Here is a 15,703-nt window from a genome sequence, read left to right as displayed (position 1 = left end):
TTTTATTTAAAAAAAAGTATAAAGAACTCACTGTCAAGTTTTTAAATTAACTCTAAATAATTTTGAATAAAATAAGTGCATATAATTTAACTTTATTTTAAGACAAAAAAGCCCCAATATAAGCACTAGCCCTTCTTGAAACATGGACTGTCACTCCCCACTGCCCCAGCCTTAAAAAAACCCAACTCAACAAGAGACAAAACTGTGCAAACCACTGGCTCAAGGGACAAAGCTGCAGATTAAAAATGTAATTCAAAACAATAATTTTTAAATATGTGCCAGTCTTGAAAAAGATAGGATTGCTTGCTTATCTTACACAGCTCATCAATGCATATCAGTAAATACATTTCAACTTTTCATTGATAATGTATCTGTGCAAGAGAAGAAAAATAACACAATTGATTGGTAATGTATAGCATGGAATTACTGTGGGAGGTTTTTAACTGAAGGCAAGTATGATTGCTAAACCTTGACTTAAACCTTTGTAAGAGTGGTTTGGGTGAGACTGGAAAACTTCTCTTGGATTTTCACTCTCCCTGTAACTGGGAATGGCTACAGCTCCTTTGTGTTGGGGAGCACCATTGGTCAGCTCCACAGTCACTGGTTGTTGTTATTATTTTCTCTGTGCTAGAAATACCAAGTCTTTCCATTGTCAGAGAAAAATATAAATATTTTTTTGGTAAAATAATTTTAGACACATTTTTCCTACTGGCAGAGAAAGTTCTGAAACTGTTTGGAAGCTAAAGCTAAACAGAAGAGTAAACCTTTAATAAATTTGAAGTGCTGCTGTTATATTTGTGTAGTCACCCAAAGAGTGACCTGTGAATGGTCATTTGCCAACACATAATCCCAAACATACAAAACCAAAATATTCTTACATATTCTGGAAAAAACCCTGTATGTCACAGCACGTGACACTATAGAAACCTTTAGGTGCTGCCACATTAAATGACTGGTTAAGTACCTGGCATAAATTTTATATCACTTCATATAGCCCCATGCTCTGAAAGATATAAGATATCCAGTTAATCCTTCATGTCAGAATTATTTAGGTTATATTTCATACTGTGACTTCCTAGTCAGAAACAAAACCAAGGCAACCTCTCCACCTGATCCACATACAAGACTGAAAAATAAAAGCAGCAGTTCTGGGTGGATGTGTTAGAGACACATTTTTGGGGTTGGCAATGATTTGGCTGGCCTAAATGTCTGGAAAGGAGTAATTAACATATGGGATATTCTACTTCCAGAAGATAAGGCCAAAATTATTTTCCACTAAAAAAAAAAACAAACCCCTCAAAGGAAATATTATTCAAAGGAAGGCCTTCTTAGATCTTGATTCCTGTACCTAGAAATGCATAAGAATAACACAATGCCTGCCATCAGGGCAGAAACTCAACCTTATTAGGTGAATGTCCACCCTTAGGGATTAATGTAAACCAAAAAAGGATTAATAATTTTCATAGCTGCTCTCCCAGTTCTGTGAGTCACCAACTTTGAAGATGTTTATGTTCCCCTGACCAGGTCATGATTAACTTTCTTCTGCTGCTGTGCTAATAGGTGAATTATCACTCTCTGAGTAGCAATCCAAAAGAATAAAATTGTGTTAGTCCCTGCCCTGAATAATGAAAACTGGTTTCAAATGAAGATTGCTATCAGAATAAAGACCCCACAACCATATCCTAACAAATACTCTTTATTTAATTTCTTATGATTTTAAAACTATAGGTATTTTAGTTTTATGATGGGTCTTATATGCAGCTCTAAATTTCCCTCTAATAGTAATTTACCCTTTAGTCACCCATTGCCAGGAAACTTAGTGTTGTAGTCTTATTGGCTGACTGACTGAAGTGGCCTTTACTGAACTGTAAGCACGACTAATTATTAGGAAAGTAGAGTGCTGAAACAGAATTTAAGAGATTTATAATATTTGGAAAACACATTTCCTATAATAACAACAGGGTTGGTTTTGCATTCATGGCCATATGAGGTGGAGAACCATTAGGGGAAAAAAAAAAGAAAAATCAAAAAAGACAGTGTTTACTGGAAGAGCTGAATGCCTAACAAAAATATCACTAAGGTTAGCAATCCTGCAACTGCAGTACTTAGTCATATGAGTGTGTGCTAACTGAGGTACTCCTAGCCAGAGGACATAAAAATGCTTTCTCAAACTGCTGTGTGCAATTTTAACTAATAAGGCCAGTAATACAGATGGGCAAACCTCAAAAGGTTCAGAGTATGGACACTGTTCCAGTAAGCACACATGCACATTTGAGTGATTATCTCCTTTCGTGTTTGCAAAATTGGACTGAATCCTGACAAAAGTGAGCTTTTTTCTCCAGGGATAATTCAGCACTTTTAGCCATGACTGCAAAGCAAGCTCTCTTCTCTCGGGATAATTCAGCACTTCCAGTCATGACTGGAAATGCAGACATGCAACTAAACCAAAAAGGACATATATACACAGAAAAAATTCTTTCCTTCTGAAAAAGATTGGTTATGTATCTTTTTAATTTCCTTATCTCTAGTCTAGCAGCATAAATACTGTGGCAAATTAAAAGAATTAGCCTACAACTTGCATTTTCCAAAACAACATTTAAAGTACCTAAATACAAGCATGTGCATTAGGAAAAACAGACATAAAAACAAGGCATTGGGGTGAAGACAAAATAATTAAGTTTCATATCTTTTTCAGGTGATCTCCTAATGTTTGGATATTTGATACCTGAAGTTACATCAATTATCAAGACGAGGAGACTCCTTAATATGCACCTATATTATATATATCAGTAGACTTTTATCCACTAAGAAAGAAAAGCTGTTTTCCAAGGTTTTTTTAATCCAAACTCCCAATAATAAATGATAATGTTAATTGAATGCTGAATGATTTAGACTATTATATAAATTTCACTTTAGCTGAAAATTTCTAGGCAAAAAAGTAGTATTGTGGTTTTATAAAAAGAGAGAAAGAGAGAGGAAATGTGGTACAGATACAGATACTCACAAACCCAACATGAACAAAATTATTATGGAAAAGCAGCACCAGGTAGACACTGAACCACATCTGATTAAAGCTCAGGCAACACATTACTGAGAGTCCTGTATGCAGGGACTTTATGGAAAAAAAGGAAGATATTCTGAATATTCAGTTGTTTAGAAAATATTTTATTTATTTCACAAAAAGCAATGAAAAATGATGTTTGATACCAGTTCCAAAGAAATCTGTAAGTTCCAAGATGTTCATGTAATTGTAGGCATTTAACTAAGTCGGGAAATTCAGGTTCAGAATTCCTGTGTCCATAGTAAAAGAAAGGAAACTGAATGTCTCTGGCATTGAGGCACTTCCCTTTCTGGATAATTTGAAAGGAAGTGTTCTCATATGTTAAATAATCAACTGTAATTGCTTATGACTATAATGTTTATGCTGTTTGAATGTATGCTGACAAATTTGTATCTGGTTGTATAAACCTATCCTCAAAGGAAATTTGGTACTCCTGCCCTGGAACAAAACACATGTAAACTGCTCCAGTCAACATAGGTGCTTTATTTCTGTCTCCTGTGAGATATAGGTGATTCAGAAGGAGTGCTTAGGAAAAATGAATCCACAACATAAAAAATATGTCAGCTTGTGACCTCAGTGGTGCTTGCACAACTTCTATATAGTCATGAGACCATTACACTCAAACTGCAAATACATTAAGGTGGGACAGATGATTTGGAAGAAGTTTCAAAAAAATTGAACAAAGCAGCAAAGCCAGAACAATGTCTTTTGTGGTTAAAGCTTGAAAAATATTTTTAGGATACTGTTGTTTTATGAGGACTTGAGGACAAGTGGCTCATGCCTGATACAAAACAGGCTGGGAGTCTGGTAGATGTAAAAATGAAAATGGGGGGATGGAAACAAAGCAGCACACCAGAAAAAGCATCTTTGCAAAGTCATCCTGGATTGGTATTCAGAGGCATAGCCTGAGTTTGACTGTCTGAGGGAAAACACTGAGGTAAGTGAGAGGGGAAAGAGTGAGAGTCTAGCTGGAAATGAGAGTATATGAAATGCTGCATCTTTGAGAAGTTATTTAGAAACACATCTTTGAGAATTAAGCATACCCTGGTAAAAGGATCTAGTGGAAAACCTACTGGAGAATTTTCCCAGAATGCAGTGACTTGCAGGATAGTTCATTCCTGTTTAGCATAATCAAGCAGAAGTTAGTCCAAGTGAGGGCTTGGAGTAGCACATTTTTAGCCCTGCTATGCCTGAGTTCATAGCTAAAGAGCTGCGAGGAGGCATCAGAGACAGTCTGAGACTGCACTGAACAGGAGCAGTCCAAACCAGAGACGTGTCTCTACAGATTGTCAGCAGAGATGGAAATCGAATTTAAGTATGAAATCATCCAAGGAGGTGTGAAGCATGAAAAGGAGCCCAGAACCAGAGCCCTGTGCAGCAGTTTGTAGTGAAAGGTGAAGGGAGGAATTAAAGCATCAAGGTTTGAATGCTTTAGTGAGAACCATTTGAATCGTAGATGGAGACATCAGGGTGAATGACATTAAAGATATTGCCATCCAACACGGCTTTTGGAAGAGCAACTTGTGTCAAAATCACTGAAGTCTAAATGAAAGTCTGAATTCAGCATCAGTTGTGTGGTTTGGATATGAAAACTTGGTCAGTTTGGGAAAAAATGATGCAGTGGAACATAGAAAGAACAGGAATTGGGTTACTGTGAATTTCCTCTGGCAGGAAGAGATGAAGAAAGAAACAGTAAGGAAGGAAAGAGGGACAGAAAGATTTTTGGCAGTGGAAGGTTTTTGAGCTTATTTGTAATGCAAAGTTGAAGTCACAGAGGCAAGGAGGCCTCCCTGGAGCTTGGAGGGAGCCACTGTTTTTTCATCGAAGGGACGAAGAAGTAAGTGAGCTGATCACCAGCAATGAGACAGATGCTGAGACAGAGGGAGATTTTTGATGTCTGTATAGTAAAGATACTAAAAAGAACATTGCTTTTTCTGTGATAGTTCTGTGAGAAGAAAAACTAAAAATGTACATAGAAAACAAAGACATCTCAAAAAGACTCTCCAAAATAAGATACACAGATCTGGGGAGAAATCTGAAAATGGCAGATAGGTTGGTATGTTATACACACTTCTCAGTGGTACATCACTGCATGCTTACGTGAAGCCAGTCTGGACAGCCTGGGTGCTTATTTAGTGTCTGGATGTGCCTCCCATCCAGAGCCTGAAATTTCTAAAATGCTTGGGGAACAACTCTCAAAAACAACTGTGTCAAATCTGTGAATACTATATATAAAAAAATTTGAAAAGTACGTTTCTGATGGCATGAAAAACCTATGAAAAAGAAAACGACTCTACAGCTGCTTCTTATTAACACTATCTTCAGGAGTTTTTATAAGCTGTAAAATATAACATGCCAACATTGTCAGTTATAATTAAGCTTCTATTTCAAGATTCCTTTAAAAAATCAGACATAAAATTTCTATACCAAAGGTGAATAATAGTCTTTTTTAAGTCTTTCTGACATAAAATGATTTTGAGGTATAAGGGCAAACTATTTTAGGACCAAAAGAACTCATGAATTCTTCTAAAGTTCAGTGTCATGGCTATTATTTAAAATATCACATAAAACATTTCTTACTGTAAATTAACATAGATGACCTAAAGTTTATGAAATTACAAGAAATTACATCAGTGAAGGTCCAGGGCTTTTAACTTTACTATTCCTTCATTCCTAGCTTTGTTTCAAAGGACACATCTAAGGTAAGATGTGCCTTCTGTACATTTCAAGGGCATTTTCTTCTTTTCAAGCATCTGTTTCTTTTAGAAGGGTGAATTTTACCTTTGGAATTGCATGGGGAAATAAAATTTATCTTTAACTGAAGACTCATTACTCCTGCATATTATTAGGTACATACAAAATGTAAAATTTTCTTGGCTCACCTCAAATACTTATTTCAAGACAAAGTTCAGCCTCTACAGAAGCATATTTATCCTGTAATTTTAAACTTCAAATTTTATAGTTTTCATCTGGCAAGAGCTTAACTGAAATTGAATTTTGAAATTCCCACAGATCTCATTACAAGAAACTCATTTTGTTTTGAACAAGAAATAAATTAAGGAAAATCACTACTGTAAGGCTTGCACTGATGTCACCCAGTTCCATTATAAACCTTTCATTTCTAATTCAAAATTCTCAAATCCAAAGACTGACCTTTTTAAAGCTTCCAAATACAGCCAGGGCTACTTTCTAAGGTGTTCCTTGCATCTTCTTATTCTTTAGACTTTTTAAATAAATGATGCCTATTTCCTAAAAAAAACCCAAAAAGCCCCAAAAAGATCGATAATCCAAACTACACACCTCCTGGAACCAAAACATGACACTTTTCAGTTGAGGGTAAAAAAGCATCTTTATAATTCAGACATGAATCCCAGATGCAAATGTATGAGGCAAACTTAAATTTTACTCAAAGCTCTCTTTTTCGACTTCTGTTACTCATAAGTTGCCTAGATGTGCATGAGTATACTTAGGCAGAGAAAAAGATAGAAACCAAGGGACTTAAATGATCTGCATGATTCTGTCCTTCCAAAATTAAATTTCCTTCACATATTTGTAAATGACAATAGGCACAAGAAATATCTAGATGTTCTGGTAACTGATGGAATGAAGAGAACTTTATTTTTTGTGTGTTGTATACTGTTTGTAGCCTAAACTATTGAAGAGAACAAAGGAGTTACCTACAAAACACCCAAGGCAGTGTGGGCAGTAAAGGCAGTTCCTGATTTTAACATGATTCCCATGCAAACTCACTATTTTCCTCTGTTCTTGTAAGCCATATGTTACATGAGATGATTCCTGTCCAGAGCATATGTTTAAAAAATGAGACCATTTTAAAATGTCAGACGCAGCCTATGACTACAGCTACAGACCACACATATATCAAAATTAGATAATTCACTGCTGATATCTAGTAACAAAATGAGGAAACCCTCCCCCCCACTTTTTATATCTTTAGTCAGTCACACGTCAGGAATTTATTGTTTTCATTTAACTTTTTCTCTTTTGAAAAGAGGAAAAGATAAGGCCAGATTACTCTCTGGGAGCAGTCTGTTTATTGCAGCAGACACCAGATTTAAATCAATGTGCCCCACTACAGATCTGATTCCCAGGCTTGCATTTTATAGGAAAAAAAAATCATTTGAATTACTATAGAGCTTTGGGGGTTGAGCTGGATCCACCTTTCTCAGGCCATGCCTCCCCAGCTGGGCACTGTCATATTCAAAATTTCAGTAGAACTAATTAGCTCAATCACAGCATGAGTTCATGCAACTGGATGGGCTTCAAACTGAAGCTACCTTCCACCCATCTGTCTCGAAGAACGGGCAGAGGACTGAGCTCTGCCTGTGAGCTGCCTTCCTTAAGCCTCCAGCATAGCTTTGCCTCCAGCTTCACGCTCCAATTCATAGTGTGAAACTAAAAGTGGGAAAACCTAAGTAGGCTACAAAGATATAAAAAGTAACTTGGTGTTGCTTAGGTGCACTTGCCATCCAGTATACCACTTCCCACTCTTTGCTTTAGATTAATTGAAAGTACAAACTTTGGTCATTCTCATAACTGCATTGCACAGCCAGTGCCTATTTCTGTGCATAATTTTCAAAGTCTACATTTGCTATGAAGTGAGAGACGGAACAGGTTGATTGCAAGCAGACGACAACTGTAATGACTTGCCTTGAGCTAGAGAAAAATTTCAGTGCATGTTAATGCATTAATTTGAGTGGCTGGGACTAAAGCTAAAACAAGTATTTGCAACTGTACTAATGGCTGGATAGCAGTTCTTCACTGAACTAATTATACTGCCAGGGGCTTTAGTCTCAGGAGGGTCAAACAGAAGTTGTAAACAGCTAAAATGAGGAGCATAATCAGCGGCTGCCGTGGAAGAGAAGGAAAATCAAGAATTTGATTCTGCTGGCTCTTAGAATTTTAGCTCTCTTGATTACCTCAGGCTTTTTCATGCCCCTGGGAATGTGTGATGGAAATAGAGCAAGGAGGAGGGGAGCAAGGGCAAAACAGGCAATCTGACCTCCATCTAGGTCTGTAAGAGCCCCCCCACTACGTGAGTCTGGGCAGAGCTGGCCATGCTGGGAATGTGCTGACTCCATCCAGTGTCCCTGGCCAATGTAATGGGGATCTCTGATATTCCCTTCCCATTTGTCAAGGTCTCCAGGATAAGAGATCAGTAACTTCCTTCCCACAAGGAGTACAATGGTCTCTGAACAACAGCTGCATTCATAAGTGGAAGTTATTTGAGATTTAATTGAGATTTGTAAAATTCTCTGGAGTCTTAAATCCATTAGCACAGCTTACGCTGAGAAGTAATTGACAGCACTTTGTCCAAAAGCGCCAGTCAGGCTCTTCCTCCTCCTCCTCCTCCTCTTCCTCCTTGCTCAGGGCCACATCTCAGGGCAAACAGCAACACTTGCCTTGGTTTGTGGTCCCACAAAGAGCGGCGAGTGTGTCACACAAACAGCCCTGTTGATGCAAGAGGCAACTGCTGCAGCTGCACAGCCCTGACCACAGCTCCACCAGAGGGCTTTTGTTTCCCATCCTCCTCCTTCCCTTCCATGAGTAGCTGGGCTGCAATCTGAGACAAATAGTTGCACTGTGTCTGCTCGCTGCATGAGCCGAGGTGAGCTGGGGAATGGTGGCTGCCAGGTTCCAGATTGATGGCGTGTCGAAACCCTAGAGCAAGATATGTTGGCAGCAAAGTGATCCTCCGTGGGGAATCCAGCATAATATGCTTTCCAGATTTCTGGGCCAGCTTCCAGCTTCTCACTCCTATGTAAGCAACAACTATCCCTCATGAGGGAGAAGAAGGGCCCTTGCACTTGCTGCTGCTGATTGCCCTAATAAATGTGTTTAACATATGTATGTTTATAAAGCAGCCATAGGGAAGCAATTTGACTACCTCTTTCCACATATATCTTCCTTCTGCCTGCCTGAGGGCTGGCATGATGCCAGCCTGAAGACAATGCAGGATAAACTTGACAGCCATCTATTCATGCATATGGTCAGACAGAACACTGTTCCTTTGAGATTACTCCTCCTATGGTAAGCACGCTGCCAAAGGAAATTACAATACACTTTCCATTTTATGATGCAGATAATCAATGTTACAATATTCATGTTATCCCTGAATATTGGATTTTTTTTATTCTTTAGAAAAACTGAGCTGTTGTGACTGTATTGAACACTGTAGGTCTGAACCAGTTCCCCTGACTGCCGTGCAAGACCTCAAAAGGCCATAGTTATATTTCTCAGGATACTTTGTCTTGGGTATTGCTATGTTCAACCAAATTTAAATTTCTCTGTCTTTTAAGCAGCTTTTGCCAAGGCTAACTGAAGCTTCTCTTCAAACTCTGCATCAATTTGACCAAGTCATGACAACTGCCTGCACTTGGTTTTGGCATTTGAATAATTCTTTGGTGAAATATTAAAAAAAACTAAACAAAGTATGTATCTTAAATTAGGGGAAAGTGAATTAATTCCCTTGAAACTGGCAGATGATGATTTTTTGTAGGTGTTTAGGGTGCTCTGATTAAGGAATTTAGACATACCCTAACCATGGTGATTAAAATGTTCAGTCTGTGCTACAGTCACCGTAGAGGTACAAACATCTCCAAAAGCTGAATCATACCTCTTTAGATACAAGTCTAAAATAGATAGGATTAAATATCTTTTGTGAGGAATTTTTTTTCCATTGACTCTGGAACAACACTGGAGTCCTGTATTTTTGACAAATAAAATTGTTTGAGATTAATTCAACCCTAGAGCTGTACTAAATTTATAAGAGTTGCCTAAATTTAACAGATCCTGATAAATCCTACTTGCAAAGAATCTTTCCATTATTCACCTTAGGAGCTCTTGGGATTACCCTACAGGTAGCCCCAGGGTTGAGTAATGAGGCAGCATTTTGAGAAATCAGTCTAAGATGAGCCTCCTTCTTTAGGAAATTACTTGCTTAAGCCTACTTGCCACTGTTACATTAATTTATTATAATTCATTGAAGCAGTGATGGCATTGCATTGGAAAACAGCCCTACCAAGTATGTCACTGGGAGATATGACTGGAAAATGAAGAATAAATACCAAAATCAGAGCTGGAAACTTGATCTTGGATCCTATTATGTGCACACTGAGAGACTTGTGGACCTGCTTAGCCAGGGAAAGGTGACAACAAGAACACAATAAAAAGACCTACAAGTATGGAATAGCTTTTTTCCCTCTGATACAGGAGTTCAATCCTGAGCCTATCTCATTCATTGATACTGTGCTGTACTTAAAGCCATCTGTGCTGTATGTGAACTAAGACACTGCTTTCTTTAAACTCTCTTTAAGGGAAAGGCCATCTGCAAGGTAAGATCTGGTATGTCTCTCCAGGTAGGCAAGATGCCACTAGGAGCAAATGGTACTCAGACTGCAGTCAGAGGGAGGTGTCAGTATGCTCTCAGATGTGACCTGGATTATCAAAGAAGCACTTACCTTACTTTTCTCTCTTTCTCTGCCTTCTGGTTCCATTCTAGTCTTGCATTCTACACACACACACACACACACACACACACATATATATACATATATATATATATATATATATATATATATATACACTTTTTTTTTTTAATCCTAGTTTTCAGGTTAAATTTAGAGTTATTGCCTTCCTCTTCAGCATACCTGGGAGTGAAGAATTTGCTACAGAACAGTTGATTGACCTTTGTAATACTTAGGAAAGCAACTTTCAGTGAAATGAGGAAGCTGTTATAGGTTAGGCATCCAGCTTTATTCTGTTGTTCAAATCCCTACAGAGAACAAAAGCATGGAAAATTACATAAAAGATGTTTAAATATTGGCTTCCTTCTTGGTCATTAAATACTAAAGTCTGGAAATTGTCCTATCACTTTCCATGCTACATGACAAATGGTGTGGAGATGTTAACACAAATGACAAGTCATGGAAAAATAAGAACATACACATAGGAATTATTTTAAATGTTCTTGCTACTTTTGGAAAGAAAGGTATTGTCCTGAGTGAGTGGGTTCACAAATAAATATTTACAAGTTTTAAATTTAATAACAATTTTTAGGCACTTCTTTTGCTCTTTAAAAAAAGAGACAATTTATAGAGATATTGTCAAACAATATATTTTGAAACAGTACACATCTTTGTTGTCTGTATTAAGTGAATGCTCAAGCAACAGGAGTTTGAATAAAACTACATTGCACTGAAGCACATTTACATAGTACTCTAAGTGACATTGTGCACCCCTCAGGTTCATCACCAAAAGGATAAAACAGAGTGGGAGTTTTTGGGTTTTGAATATAGTTTCTCCATATTTAATGTACTGTCCTTTTTTTTCTGGACCAATGTATTTTCTGGAAATACCAAAACCAATTTAATATTGCTAAAAATTTGTAAATGAATGGGTCATTAAGATACTTTATTTCATAGACAACTTTCCTTACTTATTGACTTCTCTCACAAATCTTGATAATTTGTTTGCATTTACTGTTTAATAATGACCAGATTTGCTGAGTGTTGTAGTTTAATCCTAGCCCCACACAGCCACTCCCTCCCTTCCTCCTCCCTGGTAGGATAGGGAGAGAATTGTAAGGGTAAAAGTGAGAAAACTTGGAGGCAAAGACAGTTTAGCAAGTAAAGAAAAAACTGTGTACACAAGCAAAGCAGAACAAGGAATTCATTCACCATTCCCATGGGCAGACAGCTGTTCAGCCATCCCCGGGACAGCAGGGCTCCGTCACATGTCATGGGGACTTGGGATGACAAACACCAAAGTTCTGAACACACACACAGACACAGGGCTTCCTCCTTCCTCGCTCAGCTTTACACAGTGATCATGAAGCCATGGGGTGTGGGACACCCCTTTGGTCAGCTGGCCCAGCTGTGTCCCCTCCCAGTCCCTTGTGCACCCCCACTCTCCTCGCTGTGGGTGCAGTGAGAGGCAGAGCTCAGTGTCACTCAGAGTGCTGGAGCTCACTCTGCAGCTCAGCAGTAACCACAACATCCCTGAATCATCAACACTGCTTCCAGCACAAATCCAAAACACAGCCCCATACCAGCTACTGGGAAGAAAATTAAATCTACCCCAGCCAAAACCAGCAGGCTGTGCTACTCCAGCAAAGCTCTGCTGAGTCACATGGGAAGTGATTTATATCTACTGTGCAAACCATCATCATCTCACAAAGAGAGCCACCTTCCTGTTTTCCTGGTATTGACTCAATGTCCTGAATAGTTAAAAATAATATTTGCTTATACACACACACACAAACACACATATATATACATATATATACACACATGTATATGGTGATCATACCTGAAATTCAGCAGAGCTGTTTCAAAATCTGAATTGGAAATGAAGTGTTTGTTTTTAAAGAGAAATTGACACACAGAGATGTAAACATAAATCTGACCAGGCTGCAAGAAAAATAATGAAGTAATTCATAATGTGCTTTACTTTGAATGACAGGCCATTTCTTTTTGACAACTCAGTCTTTAGTAATGTTTTCAAAGTATTCATTAGTGACACAGAGCTAACTTGAAGCTTAAAACCATGTCCTTGCCCAATGACCCTGTTTTAAGAGGTGAAGTAAAATAAAATGCAAGAAAGACAAAACCCCCTATTTGTAGCCATTATTAGTGGCAAAATCTGTTTCTGTTTAAGTATCTCTCACTGCATATTGCATGTGAAAAAATGCAAGACAATTATTCCACATTCAGAAATGTTTCACCTCTGGGAAAACACTCAGCAGTGGCCATATTTTTCTACTGTTTTTTTCTTTAACAATGTGAGAGATATTTTCCATATTTGTCAAAACTGTCTGTATAATTTTTGCTGTACTTTTTGCTGTAACACTCAGCTATATATTTGCTATAGAAAGATTCTTGACCTTGGGATAACATCCAAAGTTCCAATACAGCAATGTCCTGAAGGCACTCAGTCACTGGAATCTGCAGTGGTTTTAATGCTAAACTTTTTTTTAAATATTTTGGAAACATAAGTATTGTCTGCTAAGAAATCTTTTCTTTATATACCATTAAATGACCTATGGTTATTAAAAATACATGTTATTTGTATTTTGTAAACCTAAAATCTGTGTACTTTCCGGTTTAAAAACCATGACTCTTTAATTAAACAAGCATGAATGCTATGAGCTATTTCACTTTCTAGCAGATCTAGTATATTGCAGGGAAAACCAAGAAGTTATTCTATTTCTATATTTCAAGTGTCAAAAAGACATTTGCAGAAGGATTAAATATCTGAAGTGCTGGCCAAAATATGTTGTGTTTCATTATACAGAGTATCTTGAACCTCCTCCTGGCTGCATTGATATCTAGTGGATGGAGCTTTGTTAGATTGGCATTTCTGCTGAAATCATGCACTAGGGCTGATTTCTGTGATAAACTCCTAATGAAAAGCTTGTCATTTACTCATCTTGCACCATGAAGAGCCTTATACTGAAAGGGAAAAAAGTCAATAACAGAGTTTTACTTGCTCAGCAGTCACAGACAGAGCAGCCTGATGTGTCAAAAAGGAGTTCCTCCCTTATAGTATATCCTGAACTGGCAAATTGCAGCGTGGCAAAGAGCACATGTTAAATGAATGTGTTACTACTGGCATGCCAAAATTCCAGCATCTACAGTTTAAATGTAGGGTCTTTATGGTTGGTTGGTTTTTTGGTTGGTTTTGTTTATTGGTTACTGGTTTTTTATTTTATTTTGTTGTGAGTGTTTTTGTGGGTTTTTTCTTCCCCCCAAAAATCATAACAGAGAATAATTGTATCAATGCCTTACAATGTAAGAATTTATTTCTGTGCAAAGAAATTTCTTTGCTTTTTGAAAATGGTGTCTACCAGAGTAGAAAGAGTGGGTTTCAGTTGACTTATCTTTTGCTAAGTTCAAAATCCTCTTTGATTACTATGGAACTAAGTACAAATGTATTGTTCTGTTGTATTTCCCCAAAGGAATAACTAATTTGCCAAGATTTTGAGGAGAAAAAAAAAAAAAAAAGGGGGGGGGGAAATATTATCTATCTGATATTTCCTTAATCTTTATTACTTTCCAAAATTATGATATAAATATAAGCTGACAGCTGAAAATTCATGCAGAAATTGGAGTAGACAGGGAGTGGAAGCTAAGGGGAGGTGATTCTTAAATTTACTAGGAATTATGTGCATTTGTCATTTTAGCAAGTAGATTGGTACGTGTTTTAAAGGTGATATATGGGGGAACTCACTTGTTGTAAAGGTAAGGAACCAGAGTCCATTTCTGCTGTTACATAAACCACTATATGTCTCAAATACTTAATAAAAAAAAGCTGTCAGCAGAATCACAGCCAATGACATCTAGACTACAATTGTATCATGCTTGAGCATTTTAAATTAGATGGATAGTAACCTTCAGGTCTAATGCTTTCTTTAATGTCTTAGAACAGCCATAAAATATGGAGATTTACTTTGTATAAAAAGAGAAATAAATCAGATTTTTACCTGTGTGGGCGCTTGCTTCAGAGTCAATCACAACTAAACTTATCCTGCTCTGTTCTTTTCAAGCCTAACTCAGTTTTCCTAAAAAAAAAAAAAAATAGTTGAGTTGTGTTTGAATGACATATATTGGCATTACACACCTATTGTGATATTGCAGGAAACCATAAACATAACATCCTAAGAGAAAAAGAAGAAAAGGAAATGGCTGTACTTAGTCAGTAATTCATAGTAGAGATGTGATGAATTCTGCCTCTCCACCACATAAAATGATTCTGTCAAGGTCATATTTTATCACGTGGATTCCGAGCTCCTTCCTGGTTGTTTATCCAAACAACCCCTGCTGATACAGCCCACTGCATTTGCTGGGTCCTGGGTTAGGCTGGGGGTGACCACATGGCTGACAGATATTCCTTGCAATACTTATGTTTTTTGATGTGACTGATAAAACTTTTTCTTCCTCACATTCCCTGCTTCAAGCCACCCTTGAAAAGTGGCAATTCCAGAAAAGCAAGAGGTATTTGTGTGCAAAGAAGCCACAGTTCAATGCAGGGAACGTAAATGTGTTGGCAGAATGAATAAATATGTATCCACGTAGCTTGCACAGTGAATTAGAGACTTCAAAACAGCAAAATCTGAAGTGATCTCTATATTCACTTGGTCTTCACTTCTAAACAAAATGTGCAACTTGTACAAAATATTTTAAAATATTATTTTAAAATGCTCAGTTAGCTGAAATATAAGATATTAGTCATACATTTCTAGGGAAAAAATATTTCTATGAAATCTTTCTGTCTTATTTTTTATTTATACTCTACCCCAGATTTGATGAGACTGTCAAATATTGGCCTTATGTAAAAGAATTGGCAAAATTTGAAAGAGGAAAGTAATCCTGTAATGGAAACAGAATTTCTCCTTTAATTCCCATGTATTATATGACTCTAAGGTTCACATTTCTCAAATCCTTTCTCTTTTTCTGCATTTGATTTTTGTGATTGATGGAACAACTTCAGTTACACAAAATATTTCTCTGAGTTTCTCATTTCTAACTTCATATTGGTGAGAGGGGGGTGAGGGAGAAGAAAATGGTGTGGAAAGATAAACCAACCAGCAGCCCCTGGGGTGTTCTCATGACATCCACATTTTAT

This window comes from Serinus canaria, chromosome 2 (assembly GCF_022539315.1).
Source record: "Serinus canaria isolate serCan28SL12 chromosome 2, serCan2020, whole genome shotgun sequence".
NCBI lineage: Eukaryota > Metazoa > Chordata > Aves > Passeriformes > Fringillidae > Serinus > Serinus canaria.
This window is presented reverse-complemented; position numbering follows the sequence as displayed.